The following is a 26,259-nucleotide window of genomic DNA, read 5'->3' as shown; positions in this document are numbered from 1 at the left end:
CTTCCCAAATATCTTCCTTCCCGAGCCCTTCGCTCATCCGCCTCCAACTCCCTCAGGGTTAGCCGCTTCTCGAAGCAACGAGCTGGGGGTAGATCTCTCTCCGCGGCAGGGGCCTCCCTCTGGAACAGCCTTCCTGCCTCCCTGAAACTTGAGGAGAACCATCTCCGGTTCCGGAAGCACCTCAAAACCTTCCTCTTTGCTTCTGCTTTCCCTCTCCCTCTCCCCTGCTGAACTGCTAATTAATTTTCACTGAAACTGCACTGATCCTGCAACTGGACCACTCTAAACGGCCTCGGTCCTGGGCCCTGACACTCTCCACTTGCACTGATGCCCTGGAACCCCTTTGCACTGCGGGACTGTCTCTGTATCCCTACAGCCCCCCCCTCCCCCAGCACTTGTTCTGCACTTACCTCACACTTGCCACCAGCTGGCCCTATTTATTTATTTATTACGTACGCCACTTACCTTGTACTGCACTTTTCCCCCTCCCCTTCCCCTTGCACTTTTTCCCCCTCCCCTACCCCTGCACTTGCGCGATCTGAATGACACCTGGCCTAGTAGGATCGTTCTGTCTCCCCTTGTCCCCCCCTCCCTGCCTCATCGCGCCTTGAAACACTTGTGTATAGGCGCGTTACAAATACCATATCATATCATATCATATCATAACCTTCACAGTGCCTGCTACAGCAGTACACGTGCCCCCTTCACAGTTCTTAATGTGATATTATCTTTGCAGTAGTTGGGTGCTTGGGTCATCTGTAGACGCTGCGTTATCACTAGCTTAGAACAGGACATGCTGGCTTAAAATATCTTCTAATCGTAATAGACAGGTTGTCGTCATTGAGCGTATGATTCCCATTTCAAGTACTTTCTAAGTGTTTCATCAGCAATTCCATAGATCTTTGACTGGTGACAGGCTGCTAGTATGGATTATCAAGGTGTGTAGCCACGGTGGGAGTGTAATGGACCGGACCACAGTACCTAATTACGTGCCCTGGTAAAGTACCGGCAAACTATTAAAATGTCAGGGCGCATCAGTCTGAGAGGATGCCGTCAAATGGGATGTTGTGTGTTCATGTACACTGAGTGGTGCGTGGATTGAGTGTGTGGGGTGGGTCGCTGTGACAACAGCTGGCATCTGCCTGTTGGTGTATGTACACGTGGCTTGCTGGTGTTTAAATGCGAGTGACAGTGTTGCATCCAAATGATCCTGTGATGGTACTGATAGGGGTGGGGAAGAGGATACCATGTTGTTGTGGGGAATAGGCAGGTTTTGAGGGCCTTGAGGGCCTTTCTGAAGTAGATATAGTTGTCAATGCAGCGGATGTGGTGTGGAAGGGAGTTCCAGATGGCAGGGGCATGGATGAAGAATGAGGATCCACCCAATCTGGTGGAGTTGTAATGGGGATAATGTGGAGAAGAGCAGAGCCAGATTTTACGTTTCTGGAGGGTTGATAGCTTGTGAGCTTATCCTTGAAGAGTTTAAGTCAAGTGGTATTGAGGGATGTACATGCCCCCAGTGAGGCATCTACATGCCCTTAAAGGTAGCCAGTTGGCCGATTGGGAGCCATTGTATCACTCTGAGTGCGGGACTAATATGTTCTCTTGGTGAGAAGACAAAGAGGAGATGGGCAGTCGAGTTTTAAATTCTATGGAGTTTCATGAGCTGGTATGCCAGAGCGCCTACGTAAAGGGAGCTTGCATAGTCTATGCGGGAGATGATGATGGCAAGGATAGTCAAGATTCGGTGGGCGTAGGAAAGGGACAGGAAGAGTAGCCTGAGGATAAGTATGTGGAAGAGGCATTTTCTGGACAGAGTTGATGTGGTGGGAGAGAGACAGTGTGCCTCCACGATTGTTTACAGAAATGGATGCTGCAGGGATGGGTTCTATGGAGTGTGGCCAGGGGATAGATTGGGGAAGGAGGATTTGCCGCTTATTAGGATTTCCGTTTTGCCAGGGTTGAGGAAGAAGTGTTTGACTGTCATCCAGTGGTTGATTTCAGAAAGGCAGGAGGAGAGGTAAGGACGGGGGGGGGCTGGTGACTCAGGGATCATGAGGATGATCTGGGTGTTGTTTGCATAGCTGTAGAAGATAAGGTTATGAGATTGGATGAGTGCAGGGAGTGGGCTAAGGTAGATATTGAAGAGGAGGGGAGACAGGGAGGCTCCCTGTGGGACCCACTTCGGAACAGGGCGAGGGAGGTAGGACAAAAGAGGGAGGAGCATAATTAATGTAATACTTGCATATAGCACTGGAAATAAAAGACTAAGCAAGGCCTGACTTAAATACATGTATACCTAGTATTTTTCTTCTAAATATTGCAATATCTGGAATGTTTATGCGTTGCTGTATCTATACACAGATTTTATTCATGGTGCATATTATTACCCCTGGAAATGCTGTTCTTGATTTTGTTTTTTATTATGAATTATGTGACTCAATGGGCCTCATTACAGTAATTCCGGCGGGATATGGAAAAACTGCCTTACCGTTTCTGCCGCCCAATATCCTGGTACTACTAGGATATTACAGGCAGCAGAGATGCAGGTAAGATCCCATTAATGGGCTCCATGGATGGCATTGCCAGAATTACCTGCACTGGTGATTGCAGCATTTTTTTGCCCAGTCTAGAAAAAATGTTGGTGCCAGAATTACCTGCATTATCTCCAGCAGTATTTCCGGTCCGGGGAACTCATAATGGGCCCCAATGTGTTTTTCTGCATTTATGGGAGCTATTGTAGTCCTGAAATAAATATATGTCAGACAGTCTAAGGCAATCTTCTGGGGGGAACTTCAAAGGGTGTGGGGCAATGGTCTTGGGGAAATGAAAGAGGCATAGAGCATTTCCCTGGCAGGGCAGTGCCAAAGGGCAATGGGCAATCTTCTGGGAGATGCAAAAGCGGCATAGTGCAAGTGCCTGGCTGGGAGGCAATGTGAACTGACATGGATCAGTTTTGTGGGGCAATGTGTGTGGGTTTGGTTCTTCTGGGGCATTGCGTAAAGGCCACGTGATAATCGTGTGGGGGTTACATTCTGATGGTAATGTAATAGTGACAATTAGCAAATAGCAGTTTCAGGTGACATGGGAAAATAGTAAATAAGAAAATGGCATGGGGAACTGTTCTGCATACGTGTACCCATATAGGATATAAACATGTTGGAATGATCAGCATAGTGGAAAGACACATACACACATCTGGCAGTGAGTGAGCAAACTCCTAAGCACTGGAGGGATTAAACCTCTTCCCACCGCATGCAGTGGTGCATTTCCTTGCATGTTCTACTGCACTGATGGCACATCATTCGGCAGAGCATGGAAGCGTGTAATGCTATGTTTTACTGCAGTGCTGTGTAATTTGTCTAAACACTCATCTATGTGTCTTCCTCAGGTCAGCTATGGTGCCATGGATCCACGCTTCAGCGACAGGGTTAAGTTCCCATCCCTTTACAGGACAGTCCCAAATATGATCCACGAGCCCCGTGGCATCGCGCAGCTGCTTAAGCACTTTGGATGGACCTGGGTTGGGATCCTCACATCAGATGATGACATCGGCACAAGAGCTGGTGAGGAGCTGGAAAGAGAGATCACCAGGAGTGGGGCCTGTGTGGCTTTCAATGAAAGACTCTGCATGCCCCCTCACTACACTTGGGAAGAGATGGAGCGGACTGTAAATGTTGTTTCTCAATCGACTGCCAATGTGGTGATAGTTTACTGCACAAAAGAAGACTGGATGAAATTTCTTGTTTTTTACTGGGAAGGAAAGAATGTCAAGGTTTGGCTGGCCTCAGCATCCACATCATACTTAAAAGAGCATGTGTTTTTGCCAAGGCCACAGCTACTTAATGGCTCTCTGGCCTTCTCCATTCCCAGGGGAGAGATCCCAGGCCTGAAGGAGTATATGTACAGCGTGACGCCGTTCAGTTTAGAACATAGTTTCCTACTTCTGGACACATGGGCTCTGTGTAGCGACTGTGCTGCACCTTATCCGGATGGCTCCTTCCCCTATGAGTACATATTACCTCGTTGTACAGAGAATCAGACATTGGGACAGATGCGGCTTGTAGATAATGTACTGGATGTTTCCAGTTTGCATTTCACATACAGTGTTTACACCGCCGTCTACGCTGTGGCACATGCCTTGCATCACATGATCACATCCAGCAGCGTAAATGCAGAGGGTCAGAATCTCAGTAAACACTTCAATCCAAGGCAGGTAATATAATCACTTTCTTACTTCTAAATATATACCTGCCTATGACTAAAGTAAAGTATTCAGCTGCAACTCACTTGCTCATCTACTCACTATATAATTATTTAAAGGTGCAGTGGGAGCAAGTCACTTGCTCATCTACTCACTTGCTCCCACGGCACCTTTAAATAATTATAGCCAAGCAGTAAATCTACTTATGTGTGTCCCTTTCTGCCGTGCTTCCATACAGGGCTGCATGCAGTCATCCACTCCAAGATGGATGCCCAGCTGCACTAGGCTGCACTCGATGCTCATTCCCCCACCTTGCCTTTAGCTGCAACATCATTGGCTAGCAGCTTCTACAAGTTAGCCAACCAGTCACCGGGAGGTGTGAGCCGGCCATTTTCTTGATGGCCATTGATCTAAGGCTTGTACCTGTCCCTTGCCGGTCCCTGCCGCCTGTCAGCAATGCTGCATCTCTGTTCAAAGGACCCACCATCTCCCGGATGTCGTCCCCTTTAAGGTACTGTGCACGGAAATACCCACAATCTCTCCTATTGTTTCTTGATGACTCCACGTGGCTACCACCTTCATTTAGCCCTGCACCCTCCCCCTCAAAATACCTTAGAGCGCTGCCATAAGACTATCGCCTGCAGCGACCCACGCTGTAAACTGGGAAACCATCTGCTGTTCATAATTCCAAGTCTGTCACTAAGCTTCCCCCATCACCTATCTACTGGACCACACAAGTATTAACTTACCATGGGTGGGTTGCACTCAACCTTTACCCACTTTGCCAACTAAGTTATGCACAAAACTAGATACTAACCTTATCTGCCTGGTCACTATGTTTCCTGCTTATCATATATAGTCCTATGTTGCCCATGCCTAGCCACTGTGTTACCCATGCCTATGTTCAGCTTATATAGCCCTGTGTTGCCCATGCCTAGCCATTGTGTTGCCTAGGCTCAGTATATATAGCCCTGTGTTGCCCATGCCTAGCCATTGTGTTGCCTAGGCTCAGTATATATAGCCCTGTGTTGCCCATGCCTAGCCATTGTGTTGCCCATGCCTAGCCACTGTGCTGCCTATGCTCATCTTATATAGCCCTGTGTAGCCCATGCCTAGCCATTGTGTTGCCTATGCTCAGTATATATAGCCTTGTGTTGCCCATGCCTATGCTCAGTTTATATAGCCAGTGTTGCCCATGCCTAGCCATTGTGTTGCCCATGCCTATGTTCAGCTTATATAGCCCTGTGTTTCCCATGCCTAGCCATTGTGTTGCCTAGGCTCAGTATATATAGCCCTGTGTTTCCCATGCCTAGCCATTGTGTTGCCCATGCCTAGCCACTGTGCTGCCTATGCTCAGCTTATATAGCCCTGTGTAGCCCATGCCTAGCCATTGTGTTGCCTATGCTCATTATATATAGCCCTGTGTTGTCCATGCCTCGCCATTGTGTTGCCTAGGCTCAGTATATATAGCCCTGTGTTGCCCATGCCTAGCCATTGCGTTGCCCATGCCTAGCCACTGTGCTGCCTATGCTCAGTTTATATAGCCCTGTGTAGCCCATGCCTAGCCATTGTGTTGCCTATGCTCAGTATATATAGCCTTGTGTTGCCCATGCCTGTGCACACTTTATATAGCCAGTGTTGCCCATGCCTAGCCATTGTGTTGCCCATGCCTAGCCACTGTGTTGCCTACGCTCATTATATATAGCCCTGTGTTGCCCATGCCTAGCCACTGTGTTGCCTACGCTCAGTTTATATAGCCCTACTATGTTGCCAATGCCTACCCATTGTGTTGCCCATGCCTAGCCACTATGTTGCCTATGCTCAGTTTATATAGCCCTATGTTGCCCATGCCTACCCATTGTGTTGCCCATGCCTAGCCATTGGGTCACCCATACTTAGCCACTGTCCTACCTACACCTAATCATTGTGTCACCTATTGCTAGCACCTGCCTTACGTGCACACTATGCACCTGCCACCATTTTACACTGTTCTATTAAGAACTATCTTTTACATAATCACCTCACAAGACTTGAACATGCCCCAGCCTACTATCCAACAAATGCATGTACCTGCACTCCCCAAGCAGGCAGACATGATCACTAAACCCTGCAGTCTCCAACAGAGAAACCACAAACTCTGTGCCAGACTCCCAAGAATTTATGATCCACTAACTAAAACACTACCTCCTCATGCCCTCTTCACTACTAAACTTCCAAGGAACACTCAGTCCAATACCAATACCTCTTCCTACAAAGATACCAACGGCCAACACCCACTTCAGCTCAACAGCCGACTCTTCAGAAATCCTACCACCCCTCTGAAATGCCAACCCAAGGCTCAGCCACCACCTGCCCAACCTACTCAAACTGGCATAAAAGGTGCACTAATAAACGCCTGCTCCATGGTGGCCCACGCCACAGATATAGCCAACCTTATCCACAATGAAAATATCGACCTCCTGGCCATTACTGAATCATGGCTCCACTCTGCAGCAGGCCCCGCAATTATGCTGGCTATCCCTGACAATTACACTCTGATAAGACTAGATCGTACTCCCTCCAGAGGTGGAGGTCTTGCCATAATTGTTACGAACAATCTAACCCTGAGACTTTCCACACCCCATAATACAAAGTCCTGTGAATCCCTCACCGCCAAACTTACCTCTTCTAATACCCAGACTATCACCATTCACCTGATATACCGACCGCCAGGTCCTCGAGGTTCCTTTGAGGAAGAGCTATCGAACATACTATCGGACAACCTCAAAAACTCATCACATTGCCTCATCTTAGGCGACGTTAACCTAGGTTTCAGTGACCCCCTACATCCTAACGCCATACAGATCAACAACTCTCTGGAGGAAATAGGATTCACCCAAAAGGTCACAGAGGCCACTCACATTAAAGGAAGGCCCCTTGACTGGATTGCTGAACATAATTCCCCAACCACTGTTACCTCAATATTGCCTCAGCCCTGGTCTGACCACTTCCTGATCTCCTTTACGCTAGAGGCCACATCTCCCATGAAAATCAGTAGCATAGCACCTGCTGCCCCTACTAAAAATAAAATAAATATTACTCCCGAAAAACTCATCCCCCTCATACTTCCCACACTGAACTCTATCCCAGACCAGACCGATCCATCTACCATGGTAGAAATGTACAATAAAGTGATGCTCTCATCTCTTGACACCATAGCACCATTGAAAATCAGAAAGAGTAAACCCCGACAACATTTAAACACATGGTTCTAGCCCCACCTGAATGCAATTAGACAAGAAAAATGCCTAAGTGAAAAAACCTGGTGAGCAGACCCCTCAGATCTCACCAAGAACAACTTGAATAAACTAGCCACGCTCTACAAAAAAAATCATCCTAGCCAAACAAACATCTTACAACCTCAGAATCTCCCAAGCCAAATCGAACACCAAAGAACTGTTCGCTATTCTCAAAGAGGAAGAATCACCTATCCAAGCCCCAAATTCATGTCTCAAGGACAAAAATTGGTGTACGAGTATAGAAAATGCCCTGGCCAATGAGATAATAACTCTTCAGGCTCAGATCAACAATAAAAAAGACACTCTCATTGCCTCTAAGACCTGCACCAATGCCACACCAGCACCTCAGACCATCCCAATCCCACCCACACCACCGACTCCCTGCTTCTACTTTCACAAAGTATCTATCAAAGAAGTTGAAAAAGTTATCCTCACCTTCAAACCATCCAATTGCCATGGTGACCCATGCCCAGCTCAAAATACAAAAGATTCGGCCCGTGACTTTTCCCCTTTCATCACCAAACTCATAAATGCATCCTTCACATCAGGCACCATACCTAATAACTTGAAACAGTCCTGGGTCCTCCCCCTCCTCAAAAAACCAAACCTTGACCCATCCATCACCACTAATTACCACCCTATCAACACAGTGCCATTCCTACTCAAAATCTTAGATAAAATAGCATATTTGCAAATCCAGCATCCTCTGGAACAAAACCACCTTCCAGGAGTTCGACAGTCGGGCTTCAGACCTCAACATGGTACTGAGACTGCACTCATAGACCTTAAGGCACAAATTGATGCACTAAGAGACAAAGGCAAGACGGCACTCCCGCTACTCCTTGATCTCTCAGCTTCTTTTCATCTGGTTGATCACAAGATTCTCTGCAACCACCTGGACTCCGCGGCTCACTTCTCCCAATAGGCAGTCGACTGGATCCAGTCCTTTCTTGATAACAGGACAATGCAAGTTTTCTCTCCCCTAGCAGCTGCTGACCTTTCACCTATCTCTTGCATTGTGCCCCAGGGCTACTGCGTATCTCCTACTTTGTACAACATTTTCACAAAGCCCCTTTTCGATGATCTAGATGACTTGGGTATCACCTACACTAATTACGCTGATGATACGCAGATCCTCATCCCGTTGACGGGGGATTATGGCAAGGATTTGGCCTTTGTGAACAGAGTATACCTCATCATTCATGCATGGATGGCCTCTCACGGTCTATGCCAAAATGATGACAAAACGGAACTCCTTATTCTAGGCACCCCATCCAACATCACTAGATTAGGCCAGGACTACTCCTCCTTCAAAATTGACAACAACTACATCACTGTGGCTAAGCAGTCAAAACCCTTGGCTTCTACATAGATTCTACGCTAACCTTCGGGAAACACGTAAATGCTATGACCTCGGCCACCTCCTAAACTAATCAGAGCAGCCAAGCCCTTCCTCTCACCTAACAACTGTATTACTTTAGCGAGAGCCCTGATCCTGTCCAAATTGGACTATTGCAATGCCCTCTATGTAGGCAGCAACAAATACATTACGACGAAGATTCAGACCCTCCAAAACAATGCCTTAAGAGCTGCCCTAAGCTTCCCAAAAAATTCTCACGTATCTGATGTTAGAAGATCTGTCAACTGGCTCTCTAAGAAAGACAAGATTCTACTCAAAACTGCATCCTTGAGATACAAATGTCTCCACCTTTCTGCCCCTCAATACCTCACAGCTAGATTTACTAGACATGTAGCCACTCGCCCTCTAAGAAAAGCCAATTCCAACCTTCTACTAGTACATAGATACAAACGCACTAAGTCCGGTGGGAGCAGCTTCCCCGTCAAAGCGGCACAATACTGGAACTCCCTTCCACCTGCCTTAAGGGAAGATCTACCCTATTTGCAGTTCAGATCCAATCTAACCATTGGCTCAAGGAACACGATATCTGTACCTACATCACATGCATCCTCCTTAGCACCTACCGCATTTATTGTATATATGTATCTTACAGTACCTCACTGCATTCATTGTATATATCTGTCCTACAACAGTACTTACTTACCTTTGTATAAATTTCGTTCTGACTGTTGATCATGTGCACAGCACTGTAACCAATGCTGTTCTTTATTCTTTGTACCAATGTAACATAAGTTTAACAACCCTCGTTATGTCTTCGCGCCCTAATACCCTCAGGTCTGGTGCGCAATATAAATAATAAAACAAACAAACAAACTCACTCACTCAATGTCTCCCCTACTTGCACCCTCACTGGCTCATTGTCATTAGTTGGAACTGCTAGCTCAATAGGTTAATGTCATTGCTGTTAAGATTTTTGTGTGATCACGCGGAGGGACTGCATCCTTGAATGGGTATTAATAATTAGTGCTAATAAGAGGCGAAGGGACATCATATAATTAGTCCATTATAAACCGAGGGGGATCTGAATTTATGATCAACACAATCCCGGTTTCCAAGGAGATCACAGTGGTGGAGAGCCTCACGGTCCTGCACAGAGGGACATTGGGTGAGTGGTGCACATGGTGGGATGTGATGATGTCTGATGACAACTCAAAATAAATGGTGGCATAGGGCCGGCATGGCGGGGAAATGTAGCATGAAAGTGCAGCTTCCTCCTATTCCAGCTGCAACACTGTAGCAATGAAGGCTCAAAATTCTGAACAAAGGACGCGGAAGAGGTCAGTGGAGACAGTGTTACCAGTGAAGGAACATTGAGGTTTGGTTAATATGAGATTGAAAAAAATCAACAAAAGAGGGCAGAATAGCCACACCATTTGCTGACATACCTTTAACAGAACTGATCATATCTCTAATGGGGATTGTACCTGTCGGGGAAAACTAAGTCTGCACACTGAATTTGGCAGTGTAACAGGAGACAGAGTCAGTTTACTGCATTGCAATATAAAGCAAAAACTAGCAAGCTGTCCACTTTTAAGCTTCTGAAATAATGCTTCAATCCAATGTCTTCTATTAGCTTTAAGGTGTTAATGTTTGTCCTTTGTGAGACAGGTATGGTATCATGAGAAATATTAGACTCAAAAGCATTCGTTTTAAAACCTTTATTTACTAAGGTTCCTGGGGTGGTGGAACGCCTGACTGGCCATAACTCTAGAAGAATGGTTCCCGTAAATGATGCTTCTAATGGCCGTTGTCGACGTCTAATAGTCCAAAATACAAATCAGTCTGTGTCGAAACCTATGCTTGCCCTCACCCTATAAATAAAATGTGATAGGAAGTCTTTTGCAAAGGAAAAATTGCGGTTAAACAAAAATGGCAAAACCAAAGTTTGCTACACGTGGTTTTCTCATCAGGTGCGATTTGGTCAATGTCACAAAGATGGCTTCACTCACCAGGGCTGTTCATACAACCTTCTCCACAGGACCCTTACAGTGAACTCAAACACCTTCAATGTGCTTGAGTGCCTTGGGGTTCCCTTCCCCAAGTTTCAACTTGATCATTTTTAGCCTTCAGTACAAAACACAAAGGGGGTCATTACGAGGTTGGAGGTAATCGAAAAATGATTCTGGTAAAGGATCACCGGCACTGCATACCGCTCCGGGCTATTCCAACCTAAGAACCCGGTAATAGAGGCGGCGCTAATAACGTTGCCGCTAATAGCAGTATGGGCGCGGGCACGCGGGCCCTCAGGCCAGAAATACCGGGATGCTGATAACAGGAGGACATTACAAGTCAGGCAGACATGCAAATACTGGCATCATGAAGTCGCTAATACGGGATACCGGCATGCCGGCAATACCGGCATCGCGAACCACCCATAAACTGCTATTTGCAGTGTTCCCAACTGCCACAGGTGAACACAATCAGCCCAGGTGGAGGCAATGGAGTCTGGGCAAGCACAAAAGGAGCACACCCACACACCACACCCCTTCCCACACCAAAATGATTCCACTAGTGCTTGCATTGCCACACCAGCAACAACAACAACAGCAGGAACCACAGAGGAGACGCAGTAGGAAAAGGAGGGTGAGACAGGCCCAGCATGCCCCACCAGTGCAGCCAGTGGTACCATGCAGGCAGCCCCCAATCCCTTGCATCAGAGCCAGTCCATTCAACCTAAGCCCAGAGCAGATCCACACTCTGTACCGTCTGGACCGGAAAACCATCACCACCATTGTGGACATGATACAAAATGACATTGTCAGCCTCATTGAAATACGCACTGCAATCCCCCCTCTACTGAAGATAGTGTCGGTGCTCTACTTCCTTGCCACAGGCACCTACCAGCAAACAGTGGGGCACATGCATGGCATATCACAACCCTTATTTTCTCGCATGCTGAACCAACCAAGTGCTGGATGCCCTCCTGAAGCACACAAGGGACTACATATCCCTACCATGGACTCCCCAGGAGACTTTTGATACAAAAGTTGCCTTCCATGCAGTGGCAGGCATGCCAAATTGTATAGGTGCTCTCGACTGCATCCACGTGGAGTTGGTGGACCCGCATGCCATGGAGGTGGTGTACCACAATCGCAAGCAATACCACTCCATCAATGTGCAGATGGTATGTGATGCCAGCAAGATCATCACACATTGTTGTGCCCGATATCCTGGATCAACTCATGACTCAATGGTCCTGCGGAACTCCACGCTACCACGCTACATGGAGCGACATGCGGGACGACGTGCCTGGCTGCTTGGTAAGTTGCATGACAGGCACATGGCAGTGAAATGGGGGGATGGATGCACACACCACCATTGTGTAATTGTTGATGTGACCGCACGATGTGCACATCACAAAACACTGTTCCCCACACCATCCCAAACTGAACATGACAACCAAATCCCACAGCAATGAATCGCAACACCTATCACAACATGCCAAACTTAAAACCACCCCACATCCCACAACACGTGCACCACCCATCCTCGCACCTCACCCTCTGTAACACAATCCAGCAACATGCTGTGAATATTCACTATCTAGCTGTCTGCATCAAATCACCACACAGGTCAAGCATCCATCGGAGTGCACTGAACAAAAGCACCAAGGGAATCCACAGCATGTCACAGGGACACTACCACCACAGAAGTTCAGTATGTCACCATGGGAATAATCAGCGCTGAAAGGCAAATAATGCAGAGAGTACTGGCAACGCTGCCAGTTAGAAAATCATACAGAACACTACACATCACATATTCAACACAAACACAGCAGTATGCATCCACAATGGATGACCAACATCAAAGCAGTGTACACCCTGTATCATCTTGAAGATGCAACACACACTATAAGTCCATGGCACAGAACACATTGAGGGCATGAGAAATGTGTGCATACAACCATGGACATGTGCATGGGACCATCAATTATGTGCAGGCATGTGTGACAAGTACAGCTGTCCATCATGAATCGGCTAACATGTACCATGTATTTACTCTCATGCAGGTGATAGTGGCTATCCCTTGAAGCTGTGGCTCCTCACCCCTGTCCGAAAACCGCAGAACAGGCACGAGGAGGACTACACTCGTTCCCACACCCGTACCCGTGTAGTCATTGAGCAGACCTTTGGCCTGTTGAAGGCACTGTTTCGCTGCCTTAGCCGGTCTGGTTAGGCACTCCTCTACAGGCATGAGAAGGTGGCCAAGATCATCATGGCATGTGTCCTGCTGCACAACATGTGTATCCGACGGAACGTGCCCCTGCCCCCTGACATTGAATTTGCAACCACCTGGTGATGATGAAGGGGATGAAGAAGATGTGGGCGCACATCATTGCGGTGCCGATGCACAGGAGGGACGTGCTGTGTGTCAGTCAGTGATTGCACAATATTTCTAATACACATGGGTGCAGAGATTGACATGAAAGTGGGACAGAGGGCACTGGGTGTAGGAGTACATGTACACTAGGCAATGTATATCAATAAATGACACATATGCAATAAGGAATGTCCACTTAAGATTTATTTTTCACACAACGGGTGTATTAAACTGTCCAAAAAGATTTAAGTGCTCAAACCTTCCACCTCACACACCCTCTCCCCCGCCCCTTCCCCCCACAACTCCCCCACACACCCTCTCCCCCTCCCACTCCCCCCACAACTCCCCGACACATGTTGTCCAAGCAAATGCTTCATGTGTCTGTGTCTATTGCCTTAATCAGGCTGCCCCGTCTACATCCTTCCACTTCCTGCACCTGGTGGCGGCATGTCCGAGCGAGCGGCGCAAGGTGTGTACTGACCTGCGTAGGGGGCTGGTTTGGGTGGAGCTGGAAGAAGAAGGGGTGGCCGCTTGCTCGTTGTCTGGGAGCCGGACACTCAGCCTCCATGGAATCCGCAATGCGGGAGAGGACCTGCCTCAGTGCAGACACATCCTTGCACAGTCTTGTGGTGCTTGCCTCTATGGCCTGCCTCAGGGAAGCAGTGTTGTCGCGCCCCTCCTGCTTTGCCTGGGCACTGTCTGCGACAAACTGCCTAAGTAGGGCTGTGAGCTCCTCCTGGAACTGCGCTGCGTGTCCTATCTGCTGCACCCCCGCCTGTACACCAGTGAAGGTGGAGGGTGCTTGTATGACATCACCAAATCCATGTGGGTCCTCGGTGGGACTCATGCTCCCTTGTACAGCCTCCCCTCCAGACTGCTCTGGTGTGGTGTCGTGATAGGAGTAGACAGGTGTGACCTGGGGGGATGGGGCGGGACTGGGTATTGCAGGAAGGTCCGATGAGTCGTTCTCGACAGGTACACACACCTGGCCCTGCACATCATCACCTGTCTAGGGTGCCGTAGCTGCCACCTCCCCAACAGAGCTGTTCTCTGCTGATTGTGCCCCATCGCCCACTGTCTCCTGTGCAGGTGACACAGGTGTTGTGGGGACTGTGGTAATGGGTCTTAGCGGCACCAGTGCCGTGGCATCCTGTGCTGGTTTTGGATTCAGTGCCTGTTGTGGTTTGTCTGGGCCTTTTGAAGTGGAAGGCCTGTTGCCTTCATCCCTGGCCCTCTTCCGGGGGACCAAGAGAGGGACGGCATGAGTGATCATGCATACATTTGTATTATTGCTCTTCTACACATTAAAGGGGATTAGGCATTGGAGTTTTGATGATCAAATTGCTTGCTATATAGGTGGAGCATGCAGGCATCCGTCGGGGTCACTCATGTTGGGGCTGGCGTATGCTATGTGACATGCATTTCTGTTGTGGGCTGCGTTCAGTGTGACTAATGCCATTTTCATATTTGTGTGGTGTGTGCCAGGTATGGCATTGCCATGCTGCATGCATGTGCATGTGTCTATGGTGCGGACGGCATCTAGGCAGGGATGTGTCAATGTGTATGTATTGGGCAATGCATTGCCTCTTTGGACGGACAAATTGGTGGACTATCATCATACTTAGCATTACAGTGTTTTCTTAGGACACTCACCTCCTTCCGCCGCTGAGGTTGCGCCACGCTCCATCTCTCCCACACATTCTATGGCCTCTATGCCAATCGTGCTGGTGCAGATCTCCTCCCACCGGCTTAGCTTTATGGGTGAGCTAGGACCATCGCCAGTAGCCATGGCCTGGCTCCGGTTTGCGGACAGAATGTTCCTCACTCTACGGCGCAGATCATTCCAGCGCTTGCGGACATCCTTGATGGTGCGGGGGTGTTGCCTATGGCGCTGACTTTCATTTCCGGGAAACAAGTTGCCAGATGTCTTTCTTTTTTGTCTGCACCTCCCTCTTGAGGCTGTTTGCAAAAAACGACCTCTGCATTGTCTGCCAGTGTCTCTGCCAGCATGGTGAGTTCATCCTTATTGAAGCGCTCTTTGCGCTGGCGGCAAGCACCTTTTTTTTACAGCCTTGGGCTGGTGTTGATGGTCGATGTCTGTATTTCGGAGAAAGGCTCCAGGTCCTGTATGGTGAGGCTGGCAATGGATTGTGTTTTTCAAGACGGCCGCCGTGCTCTTTCCCGTTCCTGTGTGATGACGCTACTTCCGGTTCCGCTTATTTAGGGGCACCCCAAATAGCGGTCACCGGTATTAGCAGTCAACGCTGATAGCAGTGCCCGCTAATGCCATAACCATTGATCCCGGTAGTGCTGTCTGCGCTTTCCATGATGCCGCTAAGGGGCGTTTTTGGGACTATAGTGGCATGCCGGTAATGTCGTTACAGGCATGCCGGTAAGCTTGTGCACGCGAACTCGTAATAGCCCTCTATTAGCGGGCTCTTTACTAACAGACACGGTATTTGCTCAATGCCGGTAAGGACGGTTACTTACTTTCAACCTCGTAATGACCCCAAAGTCTACTTTTCTTCATTAGGCTTCTCAGGGTTGCCTTCCCCAAGCCCAGGCCTCTTCCAGCTTTTAAAAACACAAAACACAAAGTCTGTTTCTCTAATAGGCCTCTCAGGGTTCCCTTTCCCAAGCTCAGACCTCTTCAGCTTTAAAAGCACAATACACAAAGTCAGTTCCTTTAATAGGCCTCTCTGGGTTCCCTTCCGCAGGCTTAGGCCTTGTCCAGCTTTCAAAAACCAAGTCAGCTGGTCAAGATGTGCCTTTTCTAATGTACAATCTTCCCTGCATATCATCCTCCTATGGGGTAGAATCAGAGGCTTTTGAAAATCCTGGCTCTTTGCTTTTCCTCAGTGCAACCACTCTGAAACATTGCCCCTCTCTTGATTTTTTACTTTCACTTCCTTTTGCACTTTAATATTCAGGTGCTTCCTGCACCATTTTTTTGTATTCCTTCCACTTTTCTGTGCACACTTGCGCTGTCCTTCATTCGTAATGTTGATTGTGCCTCTTACACACTTCTTTCATGCTTTTGTACACTCTTGCATGTGTTTCTTTCTTTTTGGGTCCCTTGCACCCTTTTTATACTGTCCTTTCCTTTCGTGCCTCTTGCATCTTTTCTACAGGCTCCTGCCCTCTTGCATTCATATCGTCTCACGGTCCAACACACACGCGCGTTTCACGCTTACACTGCTACACCGCTACACTGCTACACTGCTACTGACATCTCAAACGGGGACTTCCTGTTAGCTTCAAATGAACGCCCCATTGAAAACGCTTTCTTAGGCATTTCAGGCGTTACCTTGTATCGTGCTCCTCACACCCTGTCTCTGTGATGATTTCTGACTCACCAGGCTGACTTCTGAACCGCTGCTTCACACCGGCTCTTCGTTCCGAGGTCAGGGTCTCACCACCTGCCCCTCTGACACTCCTGGGCTGTCTCACCGACTCAGGGGAACGAGCATCTCAGTCCCCACACACAGACCCTTCTTGGCTCCTTGAAGACACTGCTCCCTCACCATACTGCTGCTCTTTAACACGGCAGTTACTCAGCGTCTCAGCTTCCCATTCTCTGTCCTCTGGTCCTGAGCAATTTTGGCGTCTCGGCTGTTCTCCCAACTCACTCTCCTGCTTGCTTTCCTGCTCGCTCATACATTTGTGTCAGACCACACCTTTTATAGAGAGAAGACCAGTCAAGTGGAGTCAGGTGTGAATAGTTACTATTGAATACCTGACCCTGCCTGACTCTATTAATGGGACAACTGGAGTTCTTTCTATGGCAGGTTTCCCTTACTTTCCCCATGTTATTCCTATGGGTAATCTTTACTGATCTTAGTTGCCTCTTCCTCGCCTCTGTGTTTGTTGTAAATGGGGAGGGGGAGATGCAGTGAGATGGTACTTGTCACTGATTGGTCAGGTTATTATAAGGTGATTGGTAAAGAATAGGGGAAGACCCCTGGGCTCTACTTTGGTAAACAAGATATGAATCTCTTTGTATTGAATTATTCCCTATGTTACCCGCCTGCATATGCTAGCATAGGCCTGTATAGCCGATCCTAGGATCTGAATGCGTAAAAGACAAAGAAACGTTTAAATTGAAGTTCTGTTTTGGTTTCACTGTGCTTCTTCCTTTCCCTAAGGTTGCACTGGGACCATCTATTTGTCTCTTTCTTGGGTTAGGGATAATGGGGCCTGCATAACCCACAGATGCTTCTGGGATTTCTCCACCTATTGTCCCATTGGAATACTGTATCTCCTGTAGGGTATTCTCCTAAGAGCAGCCCTGGTCTCCCCTACCCAGGTGATCCTCCCTTGCTTGTCCACCCCAGGGTTGGTATCCAAAAGCGATGGCCCTCCCCTGGACACCTGAATAGAGCATTCTCGGGTCTACACGGGAGAATACTCCTAGGTTTCTCACACCTTTCATTGAACACTTTATTTGTCCTTGAAAGTCTGATACTGTCCTGGGAAGATTCATATACTGGCTTCAAAGAGCTTACTCCGGCTTGTCCGTTGTTAATTTCCATGCACCTGTGGCTTTCCTTGATCACGTGATCAGCCCTTGATTAAAAAGTTAATCTCAGCAGAAATCTTAAAGGTTATCTGCCACTTTCTGCGTTCATAAAACATCCTGGTCTTAAAAAATGCTGTGCACGCCTCTGTCCTGCTTGTGGTTGCCAGAGCCTGCCATGTACTATTTAATGGTGCTACGGCCCATCTCCCAAACACAGCACCTGAATCTTTGTGCCATCAACCATGGTGGCTGTGGCTACATAATAACATTTAGAACTGGTGGCATTTTCTATGCTCAATGCACATTGTTCAAAAGCTGTATGAAACTTATTTTATGTTGCCACAGTCGCCCCTTTTGATCTGTTTGAGCAACCATCGTTATTACAATGAAGAGAGGCAGATGAATGTTGCCCTCATTGCATCGATCCCTCACTTGTTTTGACATGATAGTAATGAAAGGTGTACATCGTTCCTGGCCCCCACCTCCTCACCACCATTATACTGCAGATGCGAGAGACACTATTCACTGAGACAACCCTACAAACCCTACCCTGACGAAGTTGCAGTGGATATAAATTTGCAGATAATGGATAAATTAAACGAACTGTGATCGTGCTAGAAAGCCAATGATGGGACGTCTGAGGCCGACACATGTAGGTACATTTGACACGAAGCACATTTAAATCCATCACGAAGATACACAAACACTAGGCCAAACTGCGCTGAGATGCAAAGAACAAGCTCACACCCACTACGATAGAAAACATATACTCCCTTTGCTACGCTGCAATGCAAGACACACGAGAATACATATAATGCAGCTAACATGAGTGGCCATATAACTCAAGATGGGAGGCGCAGCCTCATTCAAGTGAATGGAAGACACTGAGAAGGTTCGAGGCAGTAGGGAGAGGCCTGACTCGCTGAATTAGCAGAAAAGCCAAACCGACCAGCTCTGATAGCCAGTGTACATATTTTGCCAAGGTTACCAGGGAAGGAAAAAGGTTTCGAATCAACACCCAAAGGTACAGACAATGGCAGGTCCAAGGCATGAGACACAGTCTTCTTAGATCAAGCAAAGAAAGAAATGTTGCTGGAAGGTCAGATTCCCACCAACTTGAATTTAACATGGAAGAAAAGTAGCTCGAACGAGTCTAGAGGCCAGGGATGGTAGGACAGCCCCATTAATAAGGGCTAAAAATCCTCTTAAATACTGAGCAGGAAAATCCAAACTGTGGGCTCTGAACACGTGACCCACAACTGAAGGATAATGTCGATTTATTAGAGTCAGACAGGGACCTTTGTTCCCATCCAGTCTTGGGACAAAGGGTACAAGGCAATGCTAAGTTGAAAGCTAAATGTCCTGACTCAAGGCATAGGGAATCAGAAATGGTAACCTTATTGGGACAAGCAGCACCTTGGGGCTGTTCTCACCACCGTCAATTGGTGCTCATGTGCTAGTAACCTTCCTAGGCACCAAGGCTGAGAAAGCCCCCTGCCCAATCCCTGGCCATCTTCAACGCTCGTTCACACTTGGTTGCAGCGGCCACTCACAATGCATTAGCAGGACATGCTTTCATTTGCAACATTTTTGAGGGGGTCTCAGGTCGAGCACCAGATAATGTGTAGCCAATTAGAGCTATATGTAGATGATCCTAATAACCAGTCGCATCGCCGCTTTGGATGTTTTGAGTAACTTGCCATTTTTGATGTTATGGCCCTTTTTAAACCCCTGACAAGTTTTTGGAAATCCTGTGGTGTCCATTATTGTCTCTGTGTTATGAGACTTTGCTAATAACACAGTAATGTGTAACATTTCTGGACTTTTCCTTTTCTTGGGCTGTGTGATTTCCCCATTGCCCCAGCCTCTTGCATGTCCATGGGGGGATTACCAGGCCCTCCTTTACAACATACAAGGCTTATTCATGCATTTCATGCCATGTTGACAATAATGTCTTTATTTTTGGGACCCGGGTAAAGGTGGACCAGCCTTTATTAATCCCTTAATTCAATGATTAGAAACAGTGTATTCTCATCATGGCATCGATTTCCTTTTGAACATTGTCATATCTCTCACCATGAAATAGAAGCCTTTATTTGTTGGTGTATCACATTGTTTGGCAGTGGTGTATATGTGAATGGACCCTTTATCAATACACTCTCTGCAGCACTAGCAAAGCACCATCACTATGAGTGCTATTAACATGAGAACCCATAGGGAGTGAATGTGGCAATCACTATTAACCCGAGAGCCCATAGGGAGTGAATATGGCAATCATTATTAACCTGAGTACCCCTAGGGAGTGAATATGACAATCACTATTAAACTGAGAACCCTTAGGGAGTGAATATGGCAATCACTATTAACCTGAGAACCCTTAGGGAGTGAATATGGCAATCACTATTAACCTGAGAACCCTTAGGGAGTGAATGTGGCAATCACTATTAACCTGAGAACCCTTAGGGAGTGAATATGGCAATCACTATTAACCTGAGAACCCTTAGGCAGTGAATATGGCAATCACTATTATCCTGAGAACCTCTAGGGTGTGAATATGGAAATCACTATTACCCTGAGAACCCCTAGGGAGTGGATATGACAATCACTATTACCCTGAGAACCCCTAGGGAATGAATATGGCAATCACCCCCGTGTCTGGGGGGGACATGGCTGGTAACAGGCCACCAGCCCAAGTCTAGGCAAACCCAGGTGAAGAGAGGGGCTCAGCTCAGACTGTGGGCATTTACAGGCCATGTTTGCCCCCCAATACGAGGGTGATGCAATTCACACCCTGGTGTTCCCCTCAGGTGTAAATGTAAATCAGAAAGTGATGTTGCATGACAGAGTCCAATTAAACAGTATTTCATACTCAAGAAGTACCATTCTTTTCCTAGCAGCTAAACAGTGGGTGTCCTTGTGTGTGTCTCTGGAGGGTGTGTGCTTACAGTGTGTGTCTCTGGAGGATGTGTGTTTACAGTATGTGTCTCTGGAGAGTGTGTGTTTACAGTGTGTGTGTTAGGGAGAATTCTCCAAAATGGCTAATTTCCCTTACCTACTGGGTCCCTCAGCAGCTTTGCTGGATTTCCAGGATTTTTGTTCTTCACCTGATAAGAGTGTGAGCCTTTTTTCCCACTCTTACATGTGTTTTGCTGAGTGTGTTTAACATTTTTGTGTTCATAGACTGTGGAGCCTCATCTACTCCATATGTATCATCTTTTTACTGTGTGTTACACAGCACCTTCGGTGCAGTGACACAGGGTTGTCTTTTAGACTTCCCAACTCAGACTCCATTTTCTGGGACTGACTACTGTCTCCCAGAACATGTAAAGTTGCCATTGACTTTATTAGTCTTTTTAAAACCACAGACCCAGTACAAACTATCTTACATAGAGTACTGGAAAGCGTTAATAGTTATCCCTTTTTGTCTGTCTCTCATGGAACATTGTTTAGTTCCCTTTTCATTAAGACTTGGCTGGTGGCAGTGGTATCTGCCCTATTTTTTCTACCGCAGTTATTTTATATAGCCTTGGTATTGTTTTAGGCTATATTAGTAGCCTCGAATTTAGTGTGTGTCTCTGGAAGGTGTGTGTTTACAGTGTATGTCTCTGGAGGGTGTGTGTATACAGTGTGTGTCTCTGGAGGGTGTGTGTTTACAGTGTGTGTCTCTGGAGGGTGTGTGTTTACAGTGTGTGTCTCTGGAGGGTGTGTGTTTACAGTGTGTGTCTCTGGAGGGTGTGTGTTTACAGTGTGTGTCTTTGGAGGGTGTGTGTATACAGTGTATGTCTCAGGGAGGTGTGTGTTTACAGTGTGTGTCTCTGGAGGGTGTGCTACTTACAGAAATGAAACTGTTTTTTGAAGCTAAATAACTGTCTCATTCAAGGATAAAGCATGACCTAATGAACCCCTGCCAACATATCCTGTTGCCTACTACTACTACTCCCTGACCTCTCTGATGGCGTAAAAAAGGGTTGGCTGCACAACATTTGCGTAGTTGACGCTGCCATGGACATGCAACGTAGTTTACCCAAATTAGTGGCGAGCGGTCATCCAGAGATGGGGCGCCACAGATATAGTTCCATGAAAGTTCAATTTTCCTGTTACAGTTCAAGATGGCAGAACAAGAGCGGACTCCATATATGCAAGACACCCACATTGGTGGTTTCCTCTGAGTGTGGATGTCATCCAAGTCTTCACCTACCCCCTTATGACAACAGCTAGAGAGTTGGCGGTACCCTGTGGGAGTCAGTATTTTCTCCCAGAGTTAAAGGTGAGCATACAAGAGGCAGACCAAACCTAAGTGAAATATAGCATAACACGCTCCCTCTACATGAGCCAATTCAGTAGCTTGAAGGCCATCCACAATTTGTCATTAAACCATAGAGTGGTCCCCCTTGTACGTGAGATAATACCACCCATGGCTTTTCACCACTATTGTAGAGCTTTTGATGTGGGCTAAACCGGGCCTAACCCCTGAAAGGAAGGCTTGGTCAGCAGGTGTTGAATTTCTGCAGCTGCATATGGGTAAGACCCCCCACCTCTAACTCACACCATACTGGCTGCAAGACTAAATCTGCCAACGAGTATCAACCAGCCCCTTGATTGGTTACAAATGCATTCCAGTGTCTTTTAAAGTTGGGACCTCCACATCCCCCCCCCCGATGTATGCATTTACAGTCTATTGATGGAGATTCCTGGCCTTCCTCCTTTCCACAAAAGGCTTGAGAGGGTTCTGTCTATATTTCCAAAGATGGATGAAGGCCAGTCAAGAGGTAGCATTGCAAGTCCAAATAATATTAAAGGAGAGTTGCACACTTGTATCATCTCTAACTGCCCCCCAGGAGAGGAGTATCGGGGACCACTTATCTAGCAAAGCCTCAGTTTTGGAGTTGATCATTTCCACGTTGTAATGGGTGCTTTGTTTGGGTAGCAGACCTAATCCTTAGGTATTTAATATATCTTTGTTTCCAAATTAGTCCATAACCCCCTATATGCACTTTATGACAGTAGGCATTTAGAGGCATAGCTTCCGTTTTGCTCAGGTTTAGTTCATAACCTGATATCGCAGAGTAATGATCGATTTTATCTAGAATGGCTGGGGGGTGTTGGATTTTCTATATATGCTAATATATCACCTGCATAAGTTTTAATTCTAAATCCCTCCTTTCCTCGGCTTCCTCTTCCGTGAGTGTGCTCCAGTCATTTGCTTTGGGTTATTTCGGTGGCATGTGAGATTTGATTGGAGATCTGGATTTGTCACCCGCATCTTGCTCACAGCGAGTCTGATCTATCTACTGCGCCCGGCCATGGCCTTTTAAAATCTGTCCCAGGATAGTCTTACCTCTACTTCTTTATTAAGTCCTCTTCGGGTCTGATTTGGATGGCTTGTTGGCACCTGCAGTCTTGTCACCTGGGAAGGAGGAGGGGTCGGATCCATGTAGCGTTCCACAGAAGCCTGCAGGAAGGTCCATAGGTCTCAGGGATCTTCAACACATTTAGAAGGACCAGATGATGCAGTGATTGCCATTTCTGCTGGAGCCAAGAGCCCATTGTGTATACCCCTGCAGCGGAATTCCAGGTGCATTGAGAGGAATGTCTTCCTCTTGGTCATGGTATGTTTAGAACATTCTGTTAAATATAAATTTGACTTCATGTCGCAGCTGATCTGCTCTCTTCTTTGCCACCTTCAGAAGCTGATGATGGGAGTAAAGCGGTGTAGACATGCAATCATTGGCCTGGGCTTTCTATTATGATCCATCCCCTGTGTGTCTACTCTGTGCATCCTTTTAAATTTGAGACAGGGGAATAAGTTAATCTGGATCGCCTCTGGGATCCATTTCTCCAGCCATGCAGCCATTCCTTCTATTCCAATCTTCTAGCTACACGACTGCCTCCTCCACTTCACATAGCCTGCCTCAGAGATGTTCCATCCCTTCCACCCCATCTTCTAACATAGAAATTCTCACCTCCATGCTCCAAACATCCAGCGAATTTGGCCATGTCTCCTCGTTTTACCTTAATTTTGTCCTGTCATCTTGTGTTCTTCTATCAATTGAAGACATTGGGCCTCATTACGAGTCCTGCGGGAACCTGCCGGTACTACCGGTTGCCGTCGGACTCATAACACCGTTCCGGCGCCTGATATCCTGGTGCCACCAGGAAGTCCCAGTGGCCAGGGTTATAACCCGGCAGAGAATGTTGTTCCCTATTACCGTTGGGTCCCATAGGACTTCACGGGAATGTCTTAATGAAAGCACTGGCACCGATGTCAACTGTGCCGCTAAATCCATGAAAGCTCTGCAGGCAGGTGCCGTTACGCCCGGCAGGTTGACCTGCCGGGTGTAACGGCCCCCGACCACAGAGTTGTAGTGTGGTGGTCTCGAAAGGGTGCCGGTACGGTGCAACCTGCACCCTTATTTCCAGACCACCACACTTGGAATGAGGCCCATTGTCTTCTAGATCATAGAGAGCTCTTCCATAATTTAAGAAAAGTCAGTTTATGATGGTTATGTCACTCAGGTAGGTAAGATTGAGTGCCCATGTCCAACTTTTTACAGTCACCATACTTTAAGGACTTCTTTGCAGTTATACGGAAACCAAGCTTTTTCAACACTGTTTGTCCACCTGTACTTCCAGCTTGCTTATAGGAGGAGAGTATATCAATTGAATATGACCATAAAAGTAAGTTGCTTGGCCACAGCCTCATTGCCTTCTATTCATTTTTCCATTAATGCACTTCCATACAAGATGGCCACTGGGTTTTGAGATTAGGAGCCAGGATCTTGCATCGAGGAGTCCTGCAGTTTAGGCCTTGCCACCTGATGTACGCAAAGGCCTCATCTTCCACACAGGTCTCAAGAAGCAAGGCTATTTCTTCACACCTCCTCGCAGAGCAGCTTGGCTCTCTGTGGCCATCACCGTGCCAGTACCGGCCAGCCTCTCTGCAGAAATGGCTTCAGGAGATCAGAGAGTGCGTAGCCAGGACCCAGTCACTGTGGTCAGCCTATCGACGGACGTGTCCCCAGGAGTTCGGGGAGCCCATAGCCAGGATTTGGTCCCTCAGGTGTACCGTGCTCCAATGCCAAACAGCCACCTGCGGTGCTGCTCGATCCCACCATCCATCACCACAGGGGGAGCAAGGCCTACTGCTTTCTGGAATAGAAGACGGAGCACAAAGTAATTGTAGGATGTTTGAATCTGCATCTTTAAGGGAGATTAAAGAGGTTGTGGCATGGATGAGCGGGCTCAGGCAGCCATCTTGCGGGTGATCGGCTATGTCATCCCCTTTTTAATATTTTTCCTGTCAAGAGTTTTTGAGCCATTGAGGTGAGGCAGTGACAGTTATGGATGTCGTTCTGGAAGGGGAAAGCACTGCAAAAATAAATATTATTTAGACTCTAATTTTTAAGCTAAGGGCTTTGCAGATTTAAGTTATGGGAGCTGGTTAACTGGGAGACATGAAAAACTAATTTTCCTCTCTTACTGCTTGCACCTGAAGACCAATAAGTTACTTCAACCTCGCTCTTAAACTGCAGAATACAGCCTTCTTTTCTAGAATGATCTTCAAGGGGGCATATCAAGGAACAGAGGAACAGGTCATTCATAAAGGGGTTTTGTAGCCACCTGCCCAATGAAGGAGCTTGCACCAGTGTCAGTGACAGCGTGACTTCCTCCAGTGGGGGGATGCCCCAAACCAAGTGATAGGGGGCCTTCATCCAGTGGGGAGATGCTCCAGACCAAGTGACAGGGACCTTCATCCAGTGGGGGGATGCCATAGACCAAGTGGAAGGGGACTATCCTCTAGAGGGGAGATGCACCAGACCAAGTGACAGGGGACTTTCCTCCAGTGGGAGGTTTCCCTAGGCCAAGTGAGAGGGTGCCATCTTCAAGTGGGAGGATGGTCCCAGACCAGGTGACCGAGACCTTCTTCCAGTCGGTGAATGCCCCAGGCCAAATGACAGGGAATCTTCTTCTGGTGAGGAGATGTGCCGGACCAAGTGACAGAGGGCCTTACTCCAGTGAGGGGGGATGCTCCCGAGCAAGTTACAGGGGGCCTTCTCTCAGTGGGGGGAGGCCCCAGACCAAGTGACAGGGGGCCTTCTTCCATTGGGGAGATGCCCCAGACCAAGTGACAGGGGACCTTTCTCCAGTGGGAGGTTGCCTCAGACCAAGAGACAGAGCGCCTTCCTCCAGTGGGGAGATGCCCTAGACCAAGTAACAGGGGACTATTCTCCAGTGGGGAGATGCCCCAGACCAAGTGACAGGGGACCTTCCTCCAGTGGCGAGATGCCCCAGACCAAGTGACAGGGGACCTTCCTCCAGTTGGGAGATGCCCTAGACCAAGTGACGGTGGACTTTCCTCTAGTGGGAGGATGCCCCAGTCCAAGTGACGGGGGACCTTCCTCCAGTGGGGGTTGGCTTAGACCAAGTGATACGGGGCCTTCCTCCAGTCAGGGATGCCCCAGACCAAGTCATAGGGGGCCTTCCTCCAGTGGGGGATGCCCCAGACCAAGTGACAGAG

Source organism: Ambystoma mexicanum, chromosome 2q (assembly GCF_040938575.1).
Source record: "Ambystoma mexicanum isolate Mex_15411 chromosome 2q, UKY_AmexF1_1, whole genome shotgun sequence".
Lineage (NCBI taxonomy): Eukaryota > Metazoa > Chordata > Amphibia > Caudata > Ambystomatidae > Ambystoma > Ambystoma mexicanum.
The sequence above is the reverse complement of the archived record's forward strand: the minus strand, read 5'-3'. Positions refer to the sequence as shown.